Source organism: Equus przewalskii, chromosome 10, assembly GCF_037783145.1.
Source record: "Equus przewalskii isolate Varuska chromosome 10, EquPr2, whole genome shotgun sequence".
NCBI classification, from domain to species: domain Eukaryota; kingdom Metazoa; phylum Chordata; class Mammalia; order Perissodactyla; family Equidae; genus Equus; species Equus przewalskii.
In genome coordinates, this window is record NC_091840.1 from 24,724,555 (window position 1) to 24,733,900 (window position 9,346).

General features: G+C 51.0%; 1 long non-coding RNA gene across 1 annotated transcript; it reads left to right on the forward strand.

The window, feature by feature from the left end:
* The first annotated feature begins 4,652 nt into the window (after window positions 1–4,652).
* Window positions 4,653–7,788, forward strand: LOC139073906 (uncharacterized). Its single transcript, XR_011523056.1, has 2 exons — window positions 4,653–6,265; window positions 7,302–7,788. It is a non-coding gene; the product is annotated as an uncharacterized lncRNA (long non-coding RNA).
* Window positions 7,789–9,346: the final 1,558 nt, after the last annotated feature.

Genomic DNA, 9,346 nt, shown 5'->3' on the forward strand with positions numbered 1-9,346 from the left:
CTCCCTGTACCTCACTGAACCACATGAGATAAAAGACGTCAATGTACACAGCTACTTGGAAGATTAAAAAGCACCATATAAACAGCAGAGGGCTCTCTCCCATGCCCCAGCTGGGACTTGAATCCAACCCATGGCTCGAAGTCCAGTGTTCATTCTACTCCACCACAGACACTGAGCCTGGAGGTAAGCCCCGTCTCAGGCCAGGGCCAGCCCAAGTCAGCAGGTGAGAGCCTGTGAGCTGTGTTAGCCTGCTGGGATAGGGTAGTGTAACCTGGAAAATAAAGGCAGATTCTAATGCTCCCTGGGCTCAGGGTGTGGCTGCAGAAATAGCACTGGGCTTCCTTCCTCTGGAATATTAAAATGCCTCAAAATGCTCTCTCCATGTTCCCGACTATAATATGGAGTTGGGAATCAGCATTCTCTTCCGACACACTGCGCCACCTTCTTTTGGGGGTTGAAATGATGGTTTTTAATAAGCTGGCTCCTGGCCCCTGTCACCAGTAATGGAAGTTCTGCCTGAGAAGACAGATCACTTCTTGTTAAAAGACCATGGTGCAATAAATTCCCCAAGTCATAACTCAGCTTCCAAATCAGGACTCAGGAGAATCGCTTCCATCTTCTCGCACTAACCCAGGGGCCAGTGGGCCCTGCTGATCCTGACCTTCACCCTCAGTCACAGCTCTTCTTTGTCCTGACTCATTGCACTTGCATTGGGGGGAGTTTGGTGGGATCCACATAGACATAACTTGCAGATGCGACAGTGCCCCAGGACTGGATCGGTGGAGGGAGGTGACAGGGAGAACCAGAGCCATGAGTTTTAATGCTGTGCTGTCAGCAAACTCAAATTTCTGCTGTCCCTAGGATCCAGGTCATTAAGACTTCAGAATAAGCTTCTTACAGAAATTCGAACAAATATAATCATATACATTAATGTTAGATTTTCCTTCCTCTTAAATCTGACCACTTGCACCAGTTGTGGGGAATTGAGACTGGCACATGGATAACTTGATTTTTAAAGGCACCACATAGTGGTAAAGTTAAACATATACCTAGTTTATAATCTGGAATTTCTATAAGAAATGAGTCAATTTGTCCACCAAAAGACCTGTTCGAGAATATTCATAATAGCTTTATTCACAATAGTCAAAAAATAGAAGCAACTCTAATGTCCTTCAAAAGGTGGATGGATGAACCAATTGTGGTATTCCATAGACTAGAATAACATAGAGTAATTTAAAGTAATAAACTATTGATATGCATAACAACGTGGATGAATTACACAGAAATTCTTTTGATTGGCATAAACTAGATCCAAAAGAGTATATGCTGTACAACTCTGTACCAAGTTCAAGAAGAGGCAAAACGAATCCATGGCCATAGAAATCAGAATGGAAATTATCTCTGGAATATTATACTGGAAAGGGGCAAGAAGGAACCCACAGGGGCGCAGGAAATGTTCTAGATCTTGTTCTGAATAGTGGTTACATGGATACATAGTCCTCAAGCCATACACGTAAGATTACGGCACTTTACCAAAAGAGGGGGCTTTCTAATAAAACATCCACAGTCTATTTTTCTAACATGGAAAGATGTCTTTGACGTCTTTCTTCATCAGATATTAAAAATGCAGCTTTACCCTGATCCTAAATGAAAAAGGAGTGAAATGACAGTAAGCAATAAGGAATCACTGCTGACTTTCGTGCTGCGGCTGGAGCAACCTTCTCTCTGAAGCGCGACAGGAAGGAACTGCGGTGTCAAAGAGTGTCTAGGGGTTTTTCCTCTCCTTCGGCGTCCCAGGGACTAAGCACGTGTTCTGGTCAGCTCACGGATGCTGCCAAGAAGAGGCTCAGACACCAGACACCACTCCACGCCCTCACGGGTCCCCCTGGTCATCTGGGAGTGCCGTTGTCCCCAGTCTCCAAGTCCCGCCTGCTATTTTTGTAAATGAAAAAGTAGATTGTGGAATAGATCCAAAAGGAATTTTTTTTCTGAAAATTTTTTAATTTTTGCATTATATATAAAGCATCCCACTTCTATTTCACATGACAATGTTTGCTGAGTCAGCTTTTCATATGTGAATTTTAACTCTCTTTGTAAACCTCTTCTACCTTATTTTTATTCTTCTTTTACTCACCGGGGAAACTCAAAGCCATGTGAGTACAGCTAAAATAGAAAACCCTTCCTTACTTAACCAGGGTTAGCACTGGGGTGGGGCAGAAGGGCCACCTCTTTTTTTTTTCCCCCTCATCACTAGCTGTCAAATATTTACTCTTGGGCTGTCCGACCTAAAGACAATACTCTAGCAAGGGTGAACTGATCCAGTTTGGGTTGGTCCCCACCCCTTCCTCACTTCCTCCAGTCTATTTCCTGCGTCGTCCTTTTTCTACGTAAACAGTTAGAGTCTTGAGGGAGACAAGTGTTGAAATTTAAAAAGTAAAGTGCACAAATCTTAAACGTTGAGCTTAATGCATTTTTCACTTATCTACACACCCATTTAACAACACCCTGATCAAAACGTGGAATATTTCAAGCAACCTAAAAGGCCTCCTTTTGCTTCCTCCCAACCAATACCTGGGATGGGGAATTTTAAACTAAAAATTGTGAAGTGTTCTATTCCAGGGAGATTCAACTCTCATCTCCCTGTCAAACACACTTAGGGGCATAACAATGTTCTCTTTCTCCCTTACGAATTACTTTAAAAAGTAAACATAGAAACAATCTAAATGACCACTAATTAGATAAATGCTTTTCCAAATGATGGCACACCTGGATCACTGGATACTGTGCAATCATTAAAATCATGCTTTGGAAGAATGTTTCATGATACTGAGGAATGTTCATAATCTAATTTTAAATTAAAAGGCAAGATACAAAAACGTTCATGCAGAATCTCGATTTCAAAATTATGCACATGCATCGAAAAACAACTGAAGAAAATACAACAAAAGATTCGCTTTGGTAAACTTTGGGTGGTAGGTTATGGGGTGGTTTCTCTTCCTTATAATTTTTTTACGTTTTGAAATTCTTGACATTGAGAAGGTGTTACTTTTGTAATTGGGAAAAAAGTTTTCTTTTTATATATGGGGATAACCTAAATGATCAGTATTAGGGAAACGGTTTTCTAAATTATGACAACTCATTCTGTTGTATATTATGCATTTTTAAAATGGCATTTAGAAGTCCTCAATAACTGGGGGAATTGTTTATGATATAGTAAATTTATAGTGTGTTTTTAAGCCCGAATAGGATGCGTATAACTTAGTTTGGGAGGGGAGATGCAAAAGTAGCTAATAACGGTCGGTGGTTGCAAATTGTAAAACATAAGCATTGAAATAAAGAATGAAAACTTGTAAAAAAGAGTTGTTTATAAAAAGAATTTTAAGGTATGTGTGTTTAAAGCCTCATATTCTATTTTCTGCTATCTGTATGGATTTTTTGCACTTTGAGGTTTTTTTTTTAAAGGCAGGAATGTTTTGGGTAATTATTTCAATGTGTTTAGTTCCAAGCGTTTGGCGAGCGGTGTAGATGTGGCCTCTTTTACTTTGAATCAGATTCCACGGAAACGGTGGTGCCGAATAAATATTGTGACTCCTTAACTTTCATAAACGCCAGGACCCAACTAACACAAAACTACCCAAGGACCAAAGACCTAAGACTACTTCTGGGAACCTCACTCCAGGAGACCTTCGCATTTCTTTTTCCAAATAAACGGCTTTGTTTCAGATCGAATTATTTCTCCTCTTACACAGCTGAGTGGAGGGGAGGGTGGAGATGTGGGAATGGAACAAAAGAGTAAAATCGAAATGCCCTTCTCGAAACTTCTGTTTCACGCACACACACATACACATATAACACAAAGTCCCGATTGCTTAGGACGCTCCTAGTCCGGATGACTAGGTTGGCCCCACTTGCTCTAAAAGATGCGGGCCAGGTCCGTGAACTTGACCCAGGCGCCCAGGCCTCTTTTCCCCAAAGCTCAGACAAAGGCAGAGGGGTTGGCTGGCTTCTTCGCAGGCCCCGGAATGCCTGGGGATCGAAGGCTGGGGAGGAGGGTAAGACAACAAACCCCTTTGGTCCAATCCTGTGGCAGGTAAAAGCCAAACGGGGGACGGGGGCAATAGAACGCGGAAAGCACTGTCCTGATGCCTCCCTCAGGCCTCATTTCCGATTTGCCGGTGAGGGCTTGCCTCCGGGCATTTTATCGGACTCCAAATAAAGAGGTCGGGAGCTTTTCGCTGGTTCGCCGGGGTTTTGTGCCTCCTTAGCCCGTCGCTGAGCCGCGGGGGCTCCTCGTGGAAGGGAAGCCCGGGGTCGAGCGCGCCCCGCACGAGACCGAGAATAGGTTTCTTCTCCGTCGCCCCGCCGGCCCTTGGAGCCTAGTTCCCCGTCGACTGGATTTTATCCAGTCAGGAAGAGACTCTGGGATCGGGACCGAGTCTTTAATCCTCCCTTGCTCCAGGATCCTGGGTTCTTAAAAAAAGAAAAAAAACCCACTAATACCGGTCCTGGGCCCCATCTGCAGACCCCAGATCTGTTGGTGAGTGAGAGGCAGGGCTGGGCAGGAAGGGAGAGTGTATCCCCGTTCCATCTCCTCCAGCCTCCCACTCCAGTGGGAGTTTTTGCACGCAGTAGGCACTAGATAAGTGAATAGCGGATTGAGGAGAGGTACTTCGGGGGTGGGAAAGAGGCCGGCCTTCCTAGTCTCTGGCGTTGGTGTAGACTGCTGAGCTTAGCGCTTAAGAGTTACTGCTTTGGGGGCCGGCTCTGCCACTGCCGACTGAGTGACACCGGTCGAGTAACAGCCCCTCTCTTGATCTCCGTGTCCTCATTTTGTACAGCGCCCCCTCAGCTGCAGGTCTTGTCAGCGTGGGGGAAGCAGTCCGAGGGGGCATGGGCAGCGGCCGCTTGGGGGGAGGGGTAAGTGAGTGCTGAGTGTGTCAGTAGATGACTTTGCCCACCCCAAGAATCAGCTATATTAATTTTGTCTGTACCAGGACTTCATCCCGTCGGAGACTAACATAAGGTCATATGGGGGGCCTTGCGGCTGGCGCTTGCTCCCACCGCCAGCCTCTCCCCGCCGAGGGCGCGCCGTCCCGCGTGCTGCGAAGCGCTTTGTCTCCTTCTGCCCAGGCGGCTGCCCGTCTCTCCAACCAACGAGGAGGCGCCCCCGCCGGGCGGTCTCTGCGAGAGCCTGACACCCGCCTATCCCTGCCCGAGACTGTGGAGGCCCCCAAATTCCTGGGACGACCCCTCCAGGGCTCCCTGTGCAGGTCCCAGACCGAGAGAGCAGTAACGCCCTTGGCTCACGGATCAGTCAGTTTACCTTCTTAGAGAGAACTGCACTCTTGGAGGTAGTAAAATGGGCCGTTCTTGGTCTGAGAAACGGGCGAATAACACTCGTGTTCTCTCTGCAAGGGCCAGGACCGGAATTCAGCTTGCCCGAAGGCCGTGATCTCGGCAGGCGCCGGTCTGAGGGTTTCAGCCTCCGAGCCGCACAGGGCTCTGCTCCGGCTGCAGGAGGAAGGACAGGAGCGCGGCACTGGGTGCCCCCCTCCTGGCAGGGTCCGGGGCGGGGCTCAGAGAGAGGGCGCACAGCCCGAGGCTCCTCTCCTCGCGGCTGCGAGTCTGGCGAAGGCTGGAGTGTCCCCTCCGTAGCGCGCCGCCCGAGGCCTCCTCGCCTCCCCTCCAACCTGGGAGTCTGGAGCCGGTCTCCTGGTCGCTCTGGCCCTTCCCCCGCTGCTTGGCCTCCTCTCTCCTTCCCAAACACAGAGATGTCCCCCCCACCCCACCTTCCTCCGTCTTCCCATAAAGCTTTTAGGAGAGTGGGGGCGGGGCGACGGAGACCACCAGCCACAAACTTCAAGTTCAAGGGCAAAGCCTCTGACCCTATCCCTCCTCCCCTGCCTTCTGGGCGCCCGCAGACGCTGCCTTTCCCTCCCCATCATTCTGGGGGCGATTTCGCTCTTGCTGCCCCCTGTCCCCCTCTCATTTGGGAGACAATTTAGAGCAGGGGCGCTAGCGGTGGGACTTCTCCGTCTGCTCAGATCGCCCCCACCCCCTTTCTACACAGAAGTAACTAATAGCCGAGAAAGGAAGAAAGGCTGGCACCAGATCCCCATTGGATGTTTTAAAAATCTCTCTCCAGGCCCAGGCCAGCATCCGGGGGGCGGGGCGGGGTGTCCCACTCGGGTGAGAGGCCTAGGGCCGCTCCGGTGCTTTCTCCCCTCTTTCCCGGAGAGGAACTATTCAAGTGGCTGAGACTATGGTATGAATTTCTTTCAAAAACCGGGGAACCTCCTCCTTTCGCCCCCACTGCAGCAGGAAACCTACCTAAGGTTTCGTTTCTTCCTCAAAGGAAACCTAAGTAAAGTGCAGAATTTAGAACCTTGAATAAAACTTTAATGAAGGGGCGGAGGAAAGCTGCAGGAGGGGGCGCAGGTTGCTGCGTGTTGAAGGAGGGGAGTCGGCGCCGCTCCGAGAACTGGGGGGCTTGATCCGGGCCTTTTTCCTCCCGCAGGGCGGCTTCCGGCCAGGGACTCAGGGTAGGGGTGGCTGGGGGGGAGGGGCACAGCGGTGCAGATCCTCGGCTGGTCGCGCCCTCGCGAGACCCAGGGCGGCCCTGAAGCTTAGGCCAGCAGGAGTAAGGGACCCCGGAGCTGGAGCCCCGTTCGCTCTCCTGGGCTACTGCGGGAACCGAGATTCGAAAAGAGTTTCCGCAGGTCGCATCTACTCACTTCTCCACCGCCACCCCTAATGCGGCCTCTGGAGGCCTAATAAAATCCACCTCGTTTGGAGTTGGAAGTGATTTCGGTCCTGGAGCTAGCGTAGACGCGACCCTCCAATCCTGTTTCTTCTTTGCTGCGACTCAGCCGGAGGAGATGTTTTGCTCAGGTGGAATGCAGAGAGCGTGGAAGGCAGCTTTGAGTAAAATTCCGCCTCGGTGTGAAAAGGCGCCCAGTGTATTTTCCGGAGTATATTTATGCACCTCTGCGTGTATTTATCCATGAAAATGTTGTCTGAATTTACCTATTTGTGAACGTTGTGTTCACACGTTTTCCTCTGAGCAATTTTAGCAAAACTCTCTCCCGTAGCTTAAATGGCCCTATTTAAAGGCAAATAGCTGCAGGCAAGTAAATATAGATATGCAGATTTTGTTGTAATTTAGACACAAGTTAATGAGAGGTTTTGTCGGTCTCGGTGGGAGGGGATATAATTCACCTCGGGAGTAAAATTGGTGTTTGGGAAGGGATTTCATAAAAGGGTTTTAATACGAAACGAAATTAACTATTTTTTTTGCACAGGTTCCATACAAGTAACTCATTCAAGGGGGGAAAAAAAAGGAGGGGGGATCCGCCGCGAATCGCTCTGGTGAGGAAGATAAATACAATCCTTCAGTGGAACGAAGCCCTGGACCGAGGACAGATGGCAACGTGGCCGTGCTCCCGGGGCCCCGACCGGCCTGTTCGTCCTCTGATGGAGATCGCTCCTGCTGCCCTCCTTGCCTTCCTCCTCGGTCTCTCGGAGGCTGGAATGACACATCTGTCGATACCCTGACCCAATTCCGGGGTGACTCCGGGTCCTGGCGCTCTTACTCGCAGCCGGGAACCCCCCAACCCTGGAGGCCCGAAGCCCCAGGCAGCGGGAAGCCAGAGGCTCGGCTTGGGGGTTCAAGCCGAGCCGACCGGCGGGTTCCCCTGAAATGGCGAGCTTCCGCCGGAAGGGGGTGCCCTTGTCTTTTTAATAGTCCAAATTCACATTGGTAGCGAAATAAATCTCTAAAATCTCAAATCTTTTGTTCGTTCTGTAATTATTGCGAGCGAATAATAGAGGAGCCCCGAAACTTTAGGTCCCTGAGGGCGGAGTGGAGGAGTTAGAGCCCTGGGAGCCCAGAATCTCGGGGCCCCGACCCCTCGGTCGGTTAGTTCAAGCGTCAGCCCCTTTTGCGGCCTCTCCCTCCCTATGTGGGGACCCCACAGCAGGGCGCGCTCCCTCATTTGTCCCACACCCTACCCACACGCCTGCCTGCGCTGGAGTCTCGCCATTTCTGAAGCGGGGAGGGAGGGGTTTGCGCGCACTAGCCTTGAGAACCTGCGATATTAAAAGCTACTCGCTTGGGACTTCGCTTGGAGAACGTGGAAGGGAGAAAGGAAGCTCCTCGGAGCGAAGCGCGTTGCCGAGGAGCTGCAGCTGGACTGCACGGCTTGGAAGGATTTTTTTTAAATCACGAAATTGATACACACTCGGGCAAGCACACCCACTCACGGAGACCCGGGGAGGGAGAGTGACCGCCCGCCTTCGGGCCTTTCCCCTCAGCTCTGGGCTCCTCTTTGGTAAACAGATTTCGAAGAATCTGAGTCGCTTCCCAACTCTTTCCCGGGAGAGGAGCCAGGTCTGGGATCCTACCCGACCACCGGCTGGAAACAGCTGAATCCCTCGGCTGCGGCGGCCAACCCAGGGTTTTCCGGAGAACTACGAGCCTGCGGCGGCCCGAGACGTGGCTGCGGCCCGGCACCGGCTGCTCGCCGCCCCCCGCCGGCTGTTCGCTGGCTCAGAACGTGGGTCCGACGGGTCCTCTCTACTTCACGCCTGTGCACTCGAAGGCAGGGAGCGTGTGTGCCGGGACCCCCAGCAGCGGGGAGATCCAGCGCTAACCCGCTGGCTTTGCTGCGCGGCCAAGGTAGCGAGTCCCACCGGGCACTGGGCCCAGGTACACGACATTAGGGAGCGGGCACAGAGGCGGACATTCCGTGTCAGGGTCCCAGGCTCTGCGGCTCTGCCAAGAGTCGGTCTGCCCCAAGTTTCTGGAACTCCACACTATGGTTCTCTGTCTACGTGGACGGGAAAACAGAGCTGAGGACAACTCGCTCTCCACCCACCCGGGATACAGGGTAGCGGACTGAGCCAGCGCAAAATGAAAAGAAAACGAAGTCTGTGGACCCTGTCGCCTTGGCTTCCTGGGGTTCCCCACCCCAGCCGGGGTCTTTGGGCTTCAGCCACTCACTGTCCTTTCATCCACAAAAGGCCACATCTCCCAGGGCTTAGACCCACAAGTTCCTCTGGGTGTCACAGGGAGGCAAGCAGAAGAGGAATGGGTGGTGAAGGGGCCATTTTCTGGTTTTATCTCCTGCGCAGCTATACCAGTGGGTTTGGGATGTGCCTGCCAATAGGATAGGATACTACCTCGGTCTGTAACCGTTTGTGCCTGGGAGGGGCTGCGTCTACAAGGCCACAAATATCTATTTCATGTGGCTCCCAAATGCCCAATGAACCATGACCTGCTGAGGTCAGAACCACTAGGAACTTGGGTAAGGGAAGACTTGAAAAGTTTTGGGGAGGAAGTAAGAAA